The sequence below is a fragment of the Phaseolus vulgaris genome, chromosome 11 (assembly GCF_000499845.2).
Source record: "Phaseolus vulgaris cultivar G19833 chromosome 11, P. vulgaris v2.0, whole genome shotgun sequence".
Taxonomy (NCBI): domain Eukaryota; kingdom Viridiplantae; phylum Streptophyta; class Magnoliopsida; order Fabales; family Fabaceae; genus Phaseolus; species Phaseolus vulgaris.
In genome coordinates, this window is record NC_023749.2 from 16,779,563 (window position 1) to 16,797,433 (window position 17,871).

The 17,871-nt window shown below is 47.3% G+C and overlaps 1 long non-coding RNA gene across 1 annotated transcript; it reads left to right on the forward strand.

Annotated features, from left to right (window-relative positions):
• Window positions 1–16,255: 16,255 nt before the first annotated feature.
• On the forward strand, window positions 16,256–17,231 carry LOC137821366 (uncharacterized). Its single transcript, XR_011082785.1, has 2 exons — window positions 16,256–16,535; window positions 16,767–17,231. It is a non-coding gene; the product is annotated as an uncharacterized lncRNA (long non-coding RNA).
• Window positions 17,232–17,871: the final 640 nt, after the last annotated feature.

Consider the following 17,871-nt stretch of genomic DNA (forward strand, 5'->3'; position numbering starts at 1 on the left):
ACGAGACCACGTTTCTCTGTGACTCGATTGTTCGCAGCGATGTGCGCCAAAGCCCGACGCCTGATCTCGCTGAACGTCTTTGGGTAGAACCTTAGCAGTGATTCACCAAAGGGTCCTGGTAGCATTCCCTTGACGAAGGCGTGCACCGTCATGACCTCATCTGTGGGTTTCAACCGCACTACCTGGACTCCAAATTTGTTCAAGAACTCCTTTAAGGACACTCCCTGGTACTATTTAATGTCAAAGACATCATAAGAGAGTCGAGTGGGGGCCCTGTTAATGAGGTATTGTTCTCTGAACAGCGTCGCGAACTGGTCGAAGGTAGTGATGTGTCCGTCAGGGAGGCTGACGAACCATTGCAACGTTGCGCCTGCCAACATGCTCATTAGTAGCTTGCAGTACCCAACATCAGATCCTCTATGAGCATCATTTGGGTGTGGAACGCCGTGAGATGAGCCTCTAGGTCCTCTAGACCTGTGAAGGTGACCTTCAGGCCCAAAGATGTGGTTGGCAACGCTGTATCCATAATCGCCTGAGAGAACGACATGGGGTGTGCCCTGAGTGGTATGGGTGGGGCACGTTCGTCCACCACGCGTTCCCCTGCTTGTTGCAAATCTCTGTGCAGTTATTCGTTGTCTGCATGTGATGCGGCAATTTCAACCCTAGATGCTGCCACCGCCTCTTGGAAGGCGCGCATGGTCTCCATGAGTTGTTGCGTGGTAACGTTGTCCCCTCTAGCGGGCATAGCAGATCCTTGCCTCGTACTCCTCATATCGTTGGTAAGAACTTTTAATACGATTGCGAGTGGGACCTTGTTTTATCGGGCCCCACGGTGGACGCCAAATGTTTTCACCGGTTGACTTGCTTCACCGGTTGACTCGAACGACAATCATTGTCCCTCCTATCTCCGGTTGAGAATCGTCCTTCCTTGGTTGAAGAATCTCTCACCTGCAAAGACAAAGGGCGCCTTGACGGCTGTTTGCACTCCAACGCTCAAGTCAGTATAAGGGCAAAGAAACACCAAGTGTATAAAGTAGTTTCAGTCTTAGAAATTGTGTTCCTTGCTAGGGTTCTTAACACCCTTTATATAGGTTGAAACTAGGGTTTACCTTTGTTTCCTTACCCATGTCTAAGGTTCCTTGGAGAATGTCCCTGCACCGCTATTACATAATCTTAGCGTAATCTGACACATGAACTTCCCTTAACTGGAGTGCAACGACTAACAAAGTGGTCACCTGGGTACCAACTTGTGCACCTAATCTCTGGCGCCATCTGTTCTGCGGGTTCCCTAAGTATTCACGTGCCATGCATGCAGCTTTCCTTGGAAACCCTAACCCTAATGGGCCTTAGCGCCTCCAAGGATTATTTACTCGTGTCGTGCTTGAATGCGCTATACACACCACTTGCATAGATCCCTCGTGACTTAGGCTTTTCTCATATCTGATGTTTGCAACTGATAACTGTGTAATTCTGGGACCCACCTTACGTGTCCCAATATAACTGTTCAGACCGTCGACGTCCGATCTCTCCCTCTTCTGGCGAGGTCTGATGTTGAACTCGAGGAGTATGATAGAGATCAAATAAGGGAGGATTTTACTAATGGAGGAAAAGGTCATTCACCCAAACATTTGAAGTTCTTCCTTCTAGTCTTTTCAAAAATTAAAGAAGAATTAAAATAAAGAGAAGACCAAGCCTAAAGCCAAAAGAAGACTCAAGAATGGGCTTCAATTAATATCTCTCTTTATAGTTTCTTTTGTATAAATTGGTAAATAATATAGAATAGTGTTTAGATAGGTGCTAAGAGGGAAACATAAAGATACCTCTTGTGTAAAACATCTTTAGATATTAGCTTTAGAAAATTCTAGAAAGATATCCCTTCCTCCTTCACTTTAGGCGCTAGAAGTGGAAGAGTTACAAGGGAACTTTAGTTAGCTTCTTTTGTAAGCCTCTTGTACTTTCATGACCGGTCCTTCTCCTATATAAGGAGGGTTTGAGTCTTTCTAATGCAGATTTGATATTTTGAGTAAAGAAATTCTCTCAAATTGGTGAGTGATTGAGAGACTTGTGTCTTCTCCTCTTCTAGTCTCATCTTGAGTGCATCTTGGAACCTCAAGTGGCGGCATCTACACTCATCTTGGAGCCTTACATCCTTCAAGTGGCGTGTTCATCTCCAAAAACTCCAACCACATAAGTTCCCTATTTCATTTCATCTTCTTCATCCATTTTCCCTTCATTCCAAATTACCCATTTTTGTTCTACTTGTTTGTTTTCACTTTCAATCGGTGCAATCTCTTCCTTATGATGTCCTCTTTCATTTGCTGCACTTATATTCAATTTTAATCGTGCAAATTGGTTGTTCTTGTTGTTTTTGTCACGTCCTCCATGGGTATAATTGCCATATGTTGTGTTCTTGAGTTTCTATCCATGGGTTTGTTGTTCAAAATGGGTTTCTATGTGAGTTTGGTTTGGTTACTTGTGTTTTGGTGAGTTCTTGAATGTTAAGAACATTGATCCAATTCTTAAAAAGTGCCTAATCATATTCCAACTCAAGATGAATCCATAACATGTCCTTATAATATCTCTTTCATGTTATTGGAATCATATCAAACGTCGAGGTCGATTGTACCGATGTCCGAAGACTGGCCAACACGCTGATATGTGTATCTGGGGCCCACCTTACATGGCCCATCTTTACTATCAGGCACCGGTGTGCGGTGTCTGAGGTCAATCACTGGAATCGATGACCGATGACTGGTCGGTACAGTTTCATTATTGTTATCTTTATTACTTTATGCTTAAGAGGTAGAGATGGGTTGGTCCGCATTTGTGTGATAGTAGTTGTTATATTTGACCTAGTTGAAGTTTTCTATATGATAAGTTTAGTTGCGAGCACCCGTGAATAAAGGTGAACGTGATTATTTTATGTTATTAGCATCGTGAGTAAAGGTGCCCGTAGGCAGAATATATTTTTGTTATATGTTTTCATTCTCATAAGCCTTTTCGCCTGGTCAAGCTCGGCTCGAGCCTGAGGGGCTTGTGTACTGAACAGGAATGCTCGGAACTTCGGCTTAGGTAGGGGTCGACCCAAGAAAGGTAATTAAGATAAAAGATAAAGAGATATTAAATTTGTTATCATATTATTCTAAAGATGTCAGATATAATTGGTATTGTTTAAATCTATTATCATATTATTGTGAAGATGAAAGATATAATTATTATTGTTTAAATTTGTTATCATATTATTCTGAAGATAAAAAGATATTTTATCTCTTGTGATAATATACAAGTTGGTTATATATTAATTAATACTTGTTGAGAATGAAAGAGGAGCACCCGAGAATAATGGTGAACATGTTAACAAAATGTTTTCCTATTGTTAGAACCTCAAGATAAGTGGTGCTCGTTAGCAGATGGTTTTTCTGTTATTATTTTATGCTTTCAGTAGAGATTATATTCTCGTTAGTGAAAGTTGTTAAACGAGTATGTTATAAAAGGGGCTTGAGACCCCAGATAAGGGACGTTGTTTCTGAATACTAGACTGAAACTGAATACTTATCATATTTTCGTAAGCTCTCACTAACTAGATCGTCGAAGCGTGATCAACAGGTAGAGCCATCTTTGTCCCAACAGAGTCACGTTCCAATGCAACGAGAAGACGCAAAACAGAATCTAGAGGAGATAGGTTAGAAGCGGAGCTTTCCACTCAAGTCAACCAGCGAGAAAGTTAACCAGCAAGAACAATAATAATAATAAAAATAATAATAATAATAATAATAATAATAATAATAAAAATAAGAATAATAATAATAAGAATAATAATAATAATAATAAAAAAAAGAATAATAATTATTATTATTATTGTACCGCCCAGGTAGTCGGAAGTGATGACGTGGCAGCAAGAGATAATATAGGCGTGTTGAACGGGACACCTGGCTGACAGAAGGGAAGGAAGTCGGGGGGCTCGTGTAGTCGCCAATCGTTAAGTTGGCGTGCCCCGATCTCTAGCATACCTAAACCGGCGGTCACCAAGTTTGTGTCGTAGTCGCCGGATGTGAACCCAGGCGACAAAGCGATCAGAGATCGCCGAGAGGAGGACATCGCCGAAAGACCAGGAAAGCTTGTTCAAGGCTTTCGAAGCGAACGATGAAGTTATCAGATGGTCATTCCCTAGCTAGCCAAAGGTTGAGGCCAGGGAACAGCTTACCCGGACATGCACGGTGAAGCAAGTGAAGCAGATCATGATGGCGGCCGGCGAGACCACAGGGAAGGTGTGTATGATGACACCCGTACTCGCCACACAGAAGAGATCGCGCTCCAAGGCAGCTATACACCGAGTTACTCCCCGCATGGGTAACTTAGTCGAACAGCCTGAAGAGTAAGAAGTGACGCTCAAGCAGAGGACGCTCCAGATGGTGACACGTGTACAGCTGGATGCGAGCCACGTGTTCAGATGTGTAACTGTCAGGAGAGAGAAAGTGCACAGGTACATAAGGGATTCTAACGAACTTCTGAGGTACGCGCGTTTTAGAATACTTCTTTACGGTTGTGAGAACTTGAGTACGCTGAGAGAGAACATTTCACGGTTCTTGGAGTTCTTGGTTTTTCTCTTAGTATTTTGGTGGTTCGGTCACTGACTTGAGCGTCGGAGCGCGATCGGCCGCAGCGGCGGCACTCTGTCTTTTGCAGGTTCTTGAGGTGAATCAAGGTGAAGGACGGAAGCTAGCGCAGTGCAAAGCCGATCCAGAGGAAGATACCTTTGACGAGGCAAGGCTCTTGTGTTCGGGTCAACAGGCAGGATCATCAGGCGCCCACCGTGGGGCCGTGTAAAACCTGTCCCCATCCACAGCGTGAGTTCTTGGAGTTTCTGTAGTTTCTGTGTCGTTGTGTGCTGGTGCAACCATTTTCCGCCGTTCATTCAAGCTTTTGTTCGGTGATTTCAAGTTTTCCACCGTTCGTTCAAGCTTTGTTCGGTGAATTCGAGTTTTCCACCGTTCGTTCGAGTTTTGTTCGGTGAATTCGATGTTTCTACCGTTCGTTTGGGTTTTAATCGGTAGTGTGAGGTTTTCCACTGTTCGTTCAAGCTTTCGATCGGTTTTCTTGGAGTTTCTTGCTGTTCGCGTGGTTTTCAATCGGTTGTTCGGTGTTTTTTCCGTTCGATTGCGTTCCTGGTTAGTGAATCGGGAGCTTGTTGGAGAAGCGGTGGTTTTGTGGTGAAGTTGCAAGTTTCTGTGAAGGTTTCGACGTCCGAATCTATCGGCGTGCTGTTGCAGTTGAGTTTGCGGAAGTTCTTGGGAGTTTGAGAGTTTCTAACCGATTGATTGTTGGATCGATCGTTGCTGGAGGAGGTTTTGTTCGTCGAACTTTGGTTTGCCGAGTTTTCATGAGAAAGATGAGAAGCAACCGTTCAAGTCCCGTTGTGCCAGTTGCTGCAGAAGGCGCCATGACCATGGCACAGATGATGGACATCATGCGTGCGCTGCAGGCGAATGTGGAGGCCTCGCGCATAGAGCAGGCAAAGATGCATGAGGACCTGGTCGCCTCTCAGGCCAGGAATGAAGAGCTCAGCAAAGTGACTGAGGAGTTGCGCCAAGCCCTTCAGGAGCAAAGAGGACGCCCAGTCGCTGAAGAGGTCGCACCGTCGTCGCCACCTCACGTTTTCCCTATGCCGTTTGCTCAGGCGATCACAGACACGCCTATCCCTGCGAGCGTGGTACCTGTGAAGGCTACTTTCACCGGCGTGGAGGACCCTGAGGCACATCTCACCACGTTCCCCACGCAGATGATGCTGTCAGGAGGCTCGGATGCTGTATATTGCAAAATGTTTGTGAGCACGCTCCAGGGAACAGCGCTGGAATGGTTTGTGAGCTTGCCTACAGGTCACATAACCAATTTCCAGCAGTTTTCGAAGCTTTTCGTCAAGCAGTACATTGTGAACAAGGCGCCACCTAGGGTGTCTTATGACCTGTTCGACATAAGGCAATACCAGGGAGAGTCCCTCAGGGACTATCTGAATCGTTTTGGAGCACAGATGGTCCGCTCGCCTGCGAAAGACGAGGAGATGCTGGTATACGCCTTAAAAAAGGGCGTGCTGCCGGGACCTTTCTGTGAGGCGCTGATTAGGGCTCACCCCGCCACGTTTGCTGAGGTTAGGCGACTTGCGGTGGCCCACATCGCCGACGAGAGTTAAGTCGCCGAGAAGAGAGGAAGCGTGGCCCCTGCTAGGCCACGTGCCCAGACCAGGATCCAGCCACAGAGGGTGCTGGAGACGGCGGCGGCCAAGAGGGATCAAAGGACTCGCCATCCTTATGATCCAAGAAAAAACAAGGGAAGGGGCCCAGGGCGCCCCAGGGAGTACAATCGCCCGCCAAAGCATAAGTTTGTCATGGGGTTGGCGGATCTGATCGCCATTCCCAACATAGCAGCCAGGCTTAAGGCACCTGAGAAAGTGGGCGACAAGGTGTTAGGACCAAAACCAGACGCCTGGTGCGAGTTCCACCAGAGTTTTGGTCACACCGTTGATTCGTGTTTGGCACTGGGGTACCAGCTCGACGACCTGGTCAAGAGCGGTTTCTTGAATGATTACCTGCTAGACAGGAGGACGGGGGGCGCGTCGAGCTCCCAGCCGGCGGGTGGTGAGGCTCAGCAGCATGAGATGCCCACTCATGGAGAGATCCACACAATCGCTGGAGGTTTCTCGGGTGGTGGATGCACCGCATCACAGAGGAAGAAATATGCAAGGTCTGTGATGACGGTGGACATGTTAGAGGACCACTCGCCAGATGTGGACATCACGTTCACGAAAGAAGATCTCAGGGACGTTGTGCCTCACGACAACGATCCCATAGTTATCTCGCTTGTCACAGCGGGAAGGAAGGTCCACCAGGTACTGGTGGACCAAGGAAGCTCGGCAGATGTGATGTTCTGGCCGACTTTCACACAGCTGCAACTGCCCCTTGACCAGCTGAGACCCTATGGAGGGTGCTTGTATGGGTTTGCTGGCGATCAGGTAGAGGTCAGGGGGTACATCGAGTTAAGAACTACATTCACGGATGAGGCGGGCTCGAGGACGGAGAAAATCAAGTACCTCGTCGTGAATGCTCCCTCAGCATATAACATTCTGTTGGGAAGACCAACACTCAACAGAATAGGAGTTGTGCCCTCGACCAGGCACATGAAGGTGAAGTTGCCGTCTATGGAGGGGGTGGTGATCACCGTCAAATCTGACCAGAAGGAAGCAAAGAAGTGCTATGAGAATAGCCTGAAGAATAAGAGGTCAGTAAGTTACATCACGACCACCCCGCCTCCCGGTGTGAAGCCCAGGCCAATGGAATGGCAAGTTGTTGATGCGGCGATGGAAGTGGCCGCCGGAGGCGATGTCACCATGACGGAAGTTGTGGCTGAGGGAGAGAGCGGGGGACGGGAGGAAGAGGCGAGGAACCGCCCAGAGGAAGCGAGGGAACTGGGAATCGCCAGGGCGGTGATCGCCAGGGAAGCCAGACCCAAACCCGTTGAGGAGTGGCTCGAAAGGGAGATCGGGGGAAAGGTCTTCAAGCTGGGAAGATCTTTGGAGGCTGAGTTCCAAGACCAGATCGCCAAGGTGATAGAGCGGCATCTGGATGCTTTTGCATGGTCTGCTTCAGACATGCCGGGAATCGACCCCGACTTCTTGTGCCACCATCTAGCAATGGACAACCAGGTCAGACCAGTACGGCAGAGAAGAAGGAAGTTTAACGAGGAGAGGAGGCAGGCGATCAGGGATGAAACACAGAAGCTCCTCGCCGCAGGCCATATCAGGGAAGTCCAGTACCCTGAGTGGTTGGCCAATGTCGTGCTGGTGAAGAAAAAGCAATGGGAAGTGGCGCATGTGCGTCGACTTCACTGACCTGAACAAGGCTTGCCCAAAGGACTCGTATCCTTTGCCAAGCATAGACGCCCTGGTCGACAGTGCTGCAGGGTGTAAGTTGCTGAGTTTTCTGGACGCCTTCTCGGGGTACAACCAGATAAAAATGCATCCTATGGATGAAGAGAAGACCGCCTTCATGACCGAGAGATCGTGCTACTGCTACAAGGTGATGTCCTTTGGGCTGAAGAACGCGGGGGCCACGTACCAAAGATTGATGGATAGGGTACTTGCACCAATGCTGGCAAGGAATGTGCAAGCGTACGTGGATGATATGGTCGTGACCTCGCCGGAAAAGAGCAAGCACGTTGCGGACCTGGAGGAGTTGTTCACCACAATCGCCAAGTTGAGATTAAAGCTGAACCCCGAGAAGTGCATTTTTGGCGTGGAGGCAGGGAAGTTCTTGGGATTCCGCTTAACTAAAAGAGGAATAGAGGAAAATCCTGATAAGTGTGCTGCCATTTTGGCGATGAGGAGCCCGGCTACTGTAAATGAGGTGCAGCAACTTATAGGTCGGATGGCCGCCCTGTCTCGTTTCGTATCAGCTAGAGGAGAGAAAGGTCATCCGTACTTCCAGTGTTTAAGGCGAAACAATAAGTTTCCCTGGACGAAGGAGTGCGAAGAGGCCTTCGTCAAGCTTAAAGAGTACCTGGCGAGCCCGCCGGTTTTGTGCAAACCCTTGGTAGGAACCCCTCTCAGGTTGTATTTTGCTGTGACTGAGAGGACGGTGAGTGCGGTGCTCGCCCAAGACCAAGACCAGGCTCAGAAGCCTATTTATTTCGTTAGCAAGGTGTTGCAAGGCCCGGAGGTGAGGTATCAGGCCTTGGAGAAAGTTGCACTGGCTGTGGTATTTTCGGCGAGGAGGTTGCGCCACTATTTTCACAGTTTTACAGTACTGGTGATGACCGAATTGCCCATCCAGAAAATCCTGAAGAAGCCTGATGTAGCTGGGAGAATGGTGATATGGGCGGTGGAGCTGTCGGAGTTCGACATCAAGTATGAGCCCCGAGGTCCGATCAAGGGGCAGATTTTCACCGATTTTGTGGTCGAGCTATCGTCAGAAGCAACACGAGTTGAAGGGGATGATTTTTGTTGGGTGCTCTCGGTGGACGGATCGTCGAACCAGCAGGGTAGCGGTGCTGGAGTCATTCTAGAAGGGCCCAACGGCGTGCTGATAGAACAGTCCCTGAGGTTTGCCTTCAAAGCCAGCAACAATCAAGCAGAGTATGAGGCGTTGATCGCCGGAATCTTGCTGTCCAAGGAGATGGGAGCTAGGGTGCTGATGGCTAAGAGTGACTCGTTATTAGTCACGGGAAAAGTAACAGGCGAGTTCCAGGCCAAGGATCCACAAATGGCGGCTTACTTGGAGTATGTGCAGGAGTTGAAGGGTTCCTTTGTCTCCTTTGAAGTGGTGCATGTGCCCAGAGAGCAGAATGCCGGAGCAGACTTGCTAGCTAAGCTCGCCAGTTCGGGCAAGGGGGGTAGGCAGAGGACGGTGATCCAAGAAACTCTGAAGACGCCTAGAGTATTTGTGGCAGACCACCTGGTTCTTCAGATAAGCAAGTCGACAGAGAAAGCGGCGAGGAGTCACAGGTCCTTGACTCAGGAGACCTTGAGATCGCCGAGAATAAGAGCATGTCGGGGGGAGAGGGTGAACATGACGCAAGTCTGTGCCACACATGAGCCAGACACATGGATAACCCAGTACCAGCGCTGCCTGGCATATGGCCTTCTCCCGCTGGATCCGACGGAGGCTATGAAGATAAAGAAGAACTCTAGCAAGTTCACAATGATTGATGGCGAGTTGTATAGGTTTGGGTTCACACACCCATTCCTGGAATGTGTGCACGGAGAAAAATGTACAAGAATTATGGCCGAGCTCCATGAAGGGATATGTGGAAGTCACGTCGGGGGTCGAGCTCTAGCTGCAAGAACTCTCCGTGCAGGTTACTACTGGCCAACAATGAGGGAGGACTGCAAGAAGTATGCACAGTGTTGCAAGCAATGTCAGCAGCACGCCGATTGGCACAAAGCGCCTCCAGAAGAGTTAAAGTCGATTTACAGCCCTTGGCCGTTTCATACGTGGGGAATTGACATCCTGGGACCTTTCCCATTAGCGATCAGGCAGATGAAGTACTTGGTGGTGGCGATTGAATATTTCACCAAGTGGATCGAAGCAGAACCAGTAGCCCAGATCACCGCACACAAGATCGAGAGCTTTGTATGGAAGAACATCGTGTGCCGGTTTGGTGTGCCTAAGCGCCTGGTGTCAGACAACGGGACTCAGTTTGCAAGTCACCTCCTGAAGAAGTTGTGCGAAGAGGTGGGAATTCAGCAGGTGTTTGCATCCGTCGAGCACCCTCAGACAAACGGCCAAGTAGAGTCCGCCAATCGGGTGTTGCTAAGAGGCTTGAAGAGAAGGCTAGGGAAAGCCAAGGGATCGTGGGCTGAGGAGGTACCCCGCATAGTCTGGGCGTACCACACCACCGAGCAGTCAGGAACCCACGAGACCCCGTTTAGCTTGGTCTATGGATGCGACGCAATGATTCCAGTGGAAATCCAGGAGAGCTCGCCGAGATTCCAGCACTTTGTAGCGGAACACTCGAATGAAGAAAGAAGGTTGAATCTGGATTTGCTGGATGAGGTCAGGGAGGAGGCGAGAGTAAAAGCCGAGGCAGTGAAAAGGAGGATTGAACGAAGATACAACTCGAAGGTGATGCCAAGGCAGTTTAAAGAGGGCGACCTGGTGATGAGGAAGGCCCACCAGTACGAGATGGAAAACAAGTTATCTCCTAACTGGACAGGACCGTTCAGAATAACCGAGGCACTTGGGAACGGCGCCTACCGCCTAGAGACATTGGAAGGAGGGACGATTCCTCGCACTTGGAACGCCACACACCTCAAGTTATATTACAGTTAAAGCTTTGTAAGTAGAAACGAACATGAAAAGATTAGCAAGCTTTCTGTTAAAACAGTTTAAAGGGGGCACTCTTTTTTACCTAAGGAGGGTTTTTAATGAGGCCACCCAATAAAAGAAGAGTTTTCAAGCTTAAGTTTTTGAGTTTGCATGCATGTTTGTGTTGAAAGCTTGTAGAAAAAGTGCATGCTCTCAGTTAAAGTTTTAAAGTCCCCATCGATTTTCGGCGATTGGCGGCACAGTTAAGGCACCAGATAAAGTCCTTCTCGCCGTCGAGCGAGTTCAGGCCAGATAAAGTCCTTCTCGCCGTCGAGCGAGTTCAGGCCAGATAAAGACCTTCTCGCCGTCGAGCGAGTTCAGGCCAGATAAAGACCTTCTTGCCGTCGAGCGAGTTCAGGCCAGATAAAGTCCTTCTCGCCGTCGAGCGAGTTCAGGCAAGATAAAATCCTTCTGGTCTTGAACGAGTTCAGGTATGGCGTGAAGGGTGGAAGAAGTTTAAAGGATAGCTAAGGCAGGTTCAAAGAGAACACCTCGCTATCCGGCTTATTGTTCTGAAACTCAGGGAGGTAGAGCAGGATCCGAAAGGCGCCTCTACCCCCCAGATGAGGGAACAATAGCCAAGTTATGAAGGCAAAAGAAGCTTACATCGCCAGAACCCTATGGCGGTCAGAGGAATTCCAGGCGATGACAGGAGTAAGGGCTAACCTTGCCAGGCAGATCAGGTAAACTGTATTGGAATACCAGTTTAAGTTAAAACCTGCTGCCTAGTAAGTAGCTAATTGCCTTAAGTTTGCAAGTTATATTAAATGTCATCGCTTGAAGATGAATAAGTTGCTCGAATTTTCACTTTGAGTTAACAGTTGATGAGTTGATATAAGATTGATAGTTTGCTCGAGTTTAAAGCAGTGAGTAAACGGTTGAGCCTGAGGAATCGCTAAGTTAATTTGTTTAAAGCGAGTTCTACAAGATAAGTTGATCAACCATACAACGAGGGAGAAAGCAGATGAAGGTTAAAAAAGGCGAAGTAAACAGAGAGACGAGGTGCAAAAGCGGAAGAAGTTATAATAGAAGCTATACCAGTTCAAATACAAAAGAAGGAAAATTACAAGTAAAGATCGTGCAAACATAAATAAGCGCTAAATCTCAGGAAATAAGTGATGGAGGGAAGCGATTAATCTTCAGAAGGCACGATCTTCCCATCCACCACTTCGTTGCAGATCGACACCATGGAGAGGTCGAGCTCGGAGTACTGGCAAGCGATTTGCTCCAGGGCGGCGTCGAACCCGGCGGCAAGGACTTGGGTGGAGCTTTGCTCGAGCTCTTCGGTTTGTTGCTTCAGCTCGTCAGCTCGTTTCTTCAGTTCTTCAGTTTCCCCGCGAGCTTGAGCAAGGTCTTCAGCAACCTTTTTTTCTTCGTCCCGCGCTTGGGCCAGCTCTGCAGCAGTTTTCTTGTTTTCCTCTTGAGCCTTGGCGAGCTCAGCCATGGCGTCGTCCCTCTCCTTCTCGACCTTTCCGAGGAGGACCTCCCGATCAGCCGACCTTTTTTCAAGGTTCTCCACCTTGGCTGCATCCGCTTTTATTGATGCCTCCAAGTTGGCCACCTTGAGCCTGTAGGGAACCAGCTTACTCTCCAGCTCGATTTTCTCTTGAGCTAGGAGGTGCAGTTTCTGGCACAGATCGGAGGCCTCCTTGCGTGCGCCCCTCAGCTCAGCACTCATGGCGTCCTCCAGCCTTGAGTGATCGATTTCTGCCATCATCAGATTGCAAGACAGTTTTTCTGCCTCAATCCTTATCAGGCGATTCTCCTCCTGGAGCGTTGAGATCTCGTCCTGAAGCCTCTTGTTCGAGCTCTTCACAGCCTTCGTTATGATTGAGGGGAGGTCCTCTGCCATCATCTTTAGTTTAGCTGTGAAGGGCCCCCAGACCTCTTCGATCAAGGGGGGAAGGCTTGCAGCTGTTGTTGGTGGAGGTGCTGAAGGAGCCTGGTGCTGACTTTCACCACCACCCTCTTGAGTTGGTAGAGCGAGGGGGGCTTCTTGGCGTGGTGGTGAAGTGGGAGTTTGGTTATAAGTATCGGCGAGTTGTGGGCACCTTCATCTCCACCTGGTGCGGCCCCAGCAATAGAAGTGGTTGAAGGAGGACCCTCTCCAGCAGATACGAACGGCGTGGAGGCGCTTGGAGGGTTCTCTATAAAGTTAGGCTCGCTGCCTTCAACCACAGGGAGCGCGACCACCAAGGGTGTTGCTTGGACTGGCGGTGTTGGAGCTGGGGGAGAGGGCGGTGTTGGTGTTGGAAGAGCGGGTGGTGAAGAGGGTGCCACCCTTGTTCTTTTGGTGACGAGGCCGTCCTCAGTCGCCTCGTCATCCTCATCCTCTTGAACCACTTGAGGGGTTTTCCTTTTTGGCTTTCAAGACGAGCTTTTTTCGTTGAGGGGCGGGCAGTGTCTCTGGAGGAGTTGGACCTTGAGGAGGAGATCTGCCATGGGCAGCGGCGATCTCCACCACCGAGTTGGGCACGGCTTGGAAACCCGTCGCCAACTTATGAGTTCGGGCGATCGCCCTCAGTTCAGCTAGTTTGCCTTTGCCCAACATGAGGTCTGCACAGGGTAAAACTAGACGAGTAAGCACAAAAGCAAAGGCAAAATATACGAGTATATGTGCGAATAATGCAAACAAGTGGCACATGAATTAAAAACCAAGACCAGTATGCAACAAACAGGACGCCCAATGGTAGATGACAGAGATGCGAAATCAGTCCCAACACAAAACGAAAACCTAAATGTCGAGGTAAAGGCTAACCTATATGAGCTTCAAGTTGGCCCTTGAAGAACTCGAAGGAGATTATTGAGGAGGTGGGGAAGGTGATGTTGGCGGCTGCTACTTTCTTCCAGAAAAGGCATAGATCTTTGTCTAGCTCGCCCATGGTGTCGGGACTTCTGGGCTTCCTAAAGCTTTCTTTGGCGTCTTTGTTCCCCTTGTGTACCCAGTACAAGGGGAAGCCGTCGAGCAGGGAAGGATCTTGGTCGTTGGCGCACACCTTCACGAATTTTCCTTTCCAATCTTTGTAAGATTGCTGGAAGATTGAGAGGATTGACCTTCTAGCAATCCCGTTCAGGCTAATCCAGAGGCGGTCTCCTGGATTCTTAGCTTCGAAGAGGAAGAGGAAAACGTCAACCGAAGCTGGCAGTCCCAAGTGTGCGCACATGATCTGGAACGCCCTTACGAACGCCCAGCTGTTGGGATGAAGCTGGGCGGGGGCGATATCGAGCTCGGTTAACAGCTCCCTCTCGAAGCGAGTGAAGGGAAGTCATAGCTTCACCTTCTTGAAGAACGTCGCGTAGAGGAAGCAGAACAGCTCGCCGTTGTTCGCTTTATCATCGGCGCAGATCGGCTCACCCGGGAGGCAAGGCAGCACGGCCATTTTGCTATCATGCTCCTTGTGGAATGAGAGCTCGGATTGGTCCCCTTTCCTTAGTCGGTGCACGCCCAACTCCGTGTTTATGGAAGAGGTTTCTTTCAACAAAGATGAGGTGGCCCAAGGGTAGAGTTCCTTGTAGTCTTTTGGAGGTAGGGAGGCACCTCCGGCGACTGGCGGAGTAGCCTGAGCAGGGTTGGCGTGAGAAGTTGCGGGCCTCTCAGCCTGGGAAGAAGGAGCGCCAGATGCTCGTGTTGGGTCACGCGCTGGTAGAGGATTAGCCCCAGGAGCAACCCTGCGCGCTTGGGGTGGAGGGTTTCACGACGAAGAAGGGGGGTTCGCGGTGGACTTTGTATGAGCCATCGCAGGAACTGCAAAGGAAAAAGGAAAAGGATGAACAAAGGTTACAGAGAACGACTTGATTGAGGACGAAGAAAGGAGAACGAACGAACGGGAGTTCGTTGGGACAAACGTAATGGAAGACGAAGCCCTAAGTTACGAGAGGGAAGAAAAGGAGAAAACAACCCACAACGTATGCACCAGACAGATAATGGATGATGCGAATCGGTTAAAATGCAGCAAATATCAACAGAAGAAGTAAAAGATGTACCTTTTGATGATCAGATGAGCGTTGAAGGGAGTTGGAGATTAAGAGAGTTGAGGAGCGTCGTGGGTTCGCAAAGAAAACTCAAAGCGTTTGAGAATGCAGAGAGATGATGAAACAGTGGAAATGAAAGGGTTTAAGGGTTTTTCAAACGTTTTTGGAAGCGCAAACGACAGCTGAAGATGACCGTTGATGAAGCCACGTGTCGAGCGATTGGAAAAAGGGGTTTGGTGGAGCGTCAGAAAAGCAGAGGGTACGAACGTTTGGAATTCCGTGCCAGCGCCACGTAGATCGACAGTGATGTGACCTCTTAGTCTTTTCGCTGGACAAGTCTTCGCTTAAGACTGGGGGGCTTGTTTACCGCCCAGGTAGTCGGAAGTGATGACGTGGCAGCAAGAGATAATATAGGCGTGTTGAACGGGACACCTGGCTGACAGAAGGGAAGGAAGTCGAGGGACTCGTGTAGTCGCCAATCGTTAAGTTGGCGTGCCCCGATCTCTAGCATACCTAAATCGACGGTCACCAAGTTTGTGTCGTAGTCGCCGGATGTGAACCCAGGCGTCAAAGCGATCAGAGATCGCCGAGAGGAGGACATCGCCGAAAGATCAGGAAAGCTTGTTCAAGGCTTTCGAAACGAAGGATGAAGTTATCAGATGGTCATTCCCTAGCTAGCCAGAGGTTGAGGCCAGGGAACAGCTTACCCGGACATGCACGGTGAAGCAAGTGAAGCAAATCATGATGGCGGCCGGCGAGACCACAGGGAAGGTGTGTATGATGACACCCGTACTCGCCACACAGAAGAGATCGCGCTCCAAGGCAGCTATACACCGAGTTACTCCCCGCATGGGTAACTTAGTCGAACAGCCTGAAGAGTAAGAAGTGACGCTCAAGCAGAGGACGCTCCAGATGGTGACACGTGTACAGCTGGATGCGAGCCACGTGTTCAGATGTGTAACTGTCAGGAGAGAGAAAGTGCACAGGTATATAAGGGATTCTAACGAACTTCTGAGGTACGCGCGTTTTAGAATACTTCTTTACGCTTGTGAGAACTTGAGTACGCTGAGAGAGAACATTGCACGGTTCCTGGAGTTCTTGGTTTTTCTCTTAGTATTTTGGTGGTTCGGTCACTGACTTGAGCGTCGGAGCGCGATCGGCCGCAGCGGCGCCACTTTGTCTTTTGCAGGTTCTTGAGGTGAATCAAGGTGAAGGACGGAAGCTAGCTCGGTGCAAAGCCGATCCAGAGGAAGATACCTTTGACGAGGCAAGGCTCGTTCGGGTCAACAGGCAGATCAATTATAATAATAACAAAAATATTAATAATAACAAAAAGAATAATAATAATAATAATAACAAGAATAATAATAAATATAATAATAATAAAATAAATAAATAAAAAAGTAATCCATACAACCAATGGATTCCTCTCATCTCTCTAGAGATATCTTAGAGAAATACTCGTATTCATTCCCCACCCTCCTCAGCTTCACGCCTGCCACAACCCCAACAGAAAAGCCCACCTTCAGATAAAACTGAAGCCGAACCGAACACACCAATTTCTCTTAATACCAACTTCTTGTCTTGTTCCTCCTTTCCCCTCACGTATTCCAATGCAACCCTACACTTTCGCCGCCACCACCACCTCCTCCCCAACTCAAGAAGAAGCTGTATATATAAAACCTATCAGAAGAAAGAGCAATGCAGGTAATTTTATTATTTCCTTTTATTTTCTCTCACTAACACTCTTGCATTATTTTGTTTTTGTATTTTGCTTTGTTTTCTATTATTACATTTTCACTTTCTCATGTTTCAAATGCTCACTAAGTGTTTGATAAAATGCTTGAATGATGGTGATTGATTCTTTCTCTGTTTGTTTAGGTTATGATTTTGTGAATTGATTACTAAACACTCATTTATTAATTAATATATTCGTAGCATTCTTGTTGTTCGGGATGTGACCATGAGAGGAAAGATGGGAGACGTTGAACATGACTTCTTGAGAGAATGGAGAAGGATGGAATAGTGTTGCAACACTTTTGAATATGTTGAAGCATTGGCGGTAGTGCTTATCCTTAGCATCAATATGTAATTTATTGTTCACTAGTTTCATTCTAAATCTCATCCATTCCTCTTCCATCTTCTGACTATTTGCCACCAAACCACCAAAGGTGTTTCACTTAAGCAGAAGCAAGGTGTTATATTTATTATGGATACAGCTATATTAGCATTAACATTGGGATATGATATGATTAATAGACAACGTTATTCACAAACTGGCTATGACAGGGAAAAATTCCCCCACACCAATTCAACCTTGATTTTTAGGGTTTTCCTTGTATCTGTGTTTTCTTGTTGCTACTCAGTGTTCTATTATGTTTATCTAGTGATGCCATTGTTCAACTCCTTTTGAAGACATTAGGTCATTTGATTTACCAGTCTTGCTTCTCTTCACTGGCCTTTCGTTAAAATCTGGATGTGAAGAGTGTTTTTAATGTATGCTTATACTTCTTTTTTACCATTTCAATTGCTGAAAAATATTAACTTCATGGAAAAATATTAAGTATGCAGGACCCATAAAAATTAGCTTCTAAATCTATCTATACCATTATATTAATACTTGTATCATCTTTTAATTAATTTTTTTTAATAAATAAAACATTATTTATTTATTTATTTAACAAAGTAAATAATTGAATAGTTTTTTTCATTTTAAAATAATTAAATAATTTCTTTTTAAAAAAGTTATATAATTTTTTAATATTATTTTTACAAAATTGTATATATTTTAATTTAATAAGAAATGTAAATATACATATGCTGCAGCTTGTGTGTTTTTGTTAGTATTCTTATAATGCGCCTGATAAGCGAGATTCAAGTATAAATATAAATACTTATAGAGTTTTGTAAAACCTAATTGATATATAATTGTAATTTGTAAATCCAAATTGAGGATATACTTTTTTTACATTATTAAGATAAAAAAAATAGTATTGTTTCCATAAATTTTCTTTTGCTATCTAGTAAAGAACTCGTTTTCACT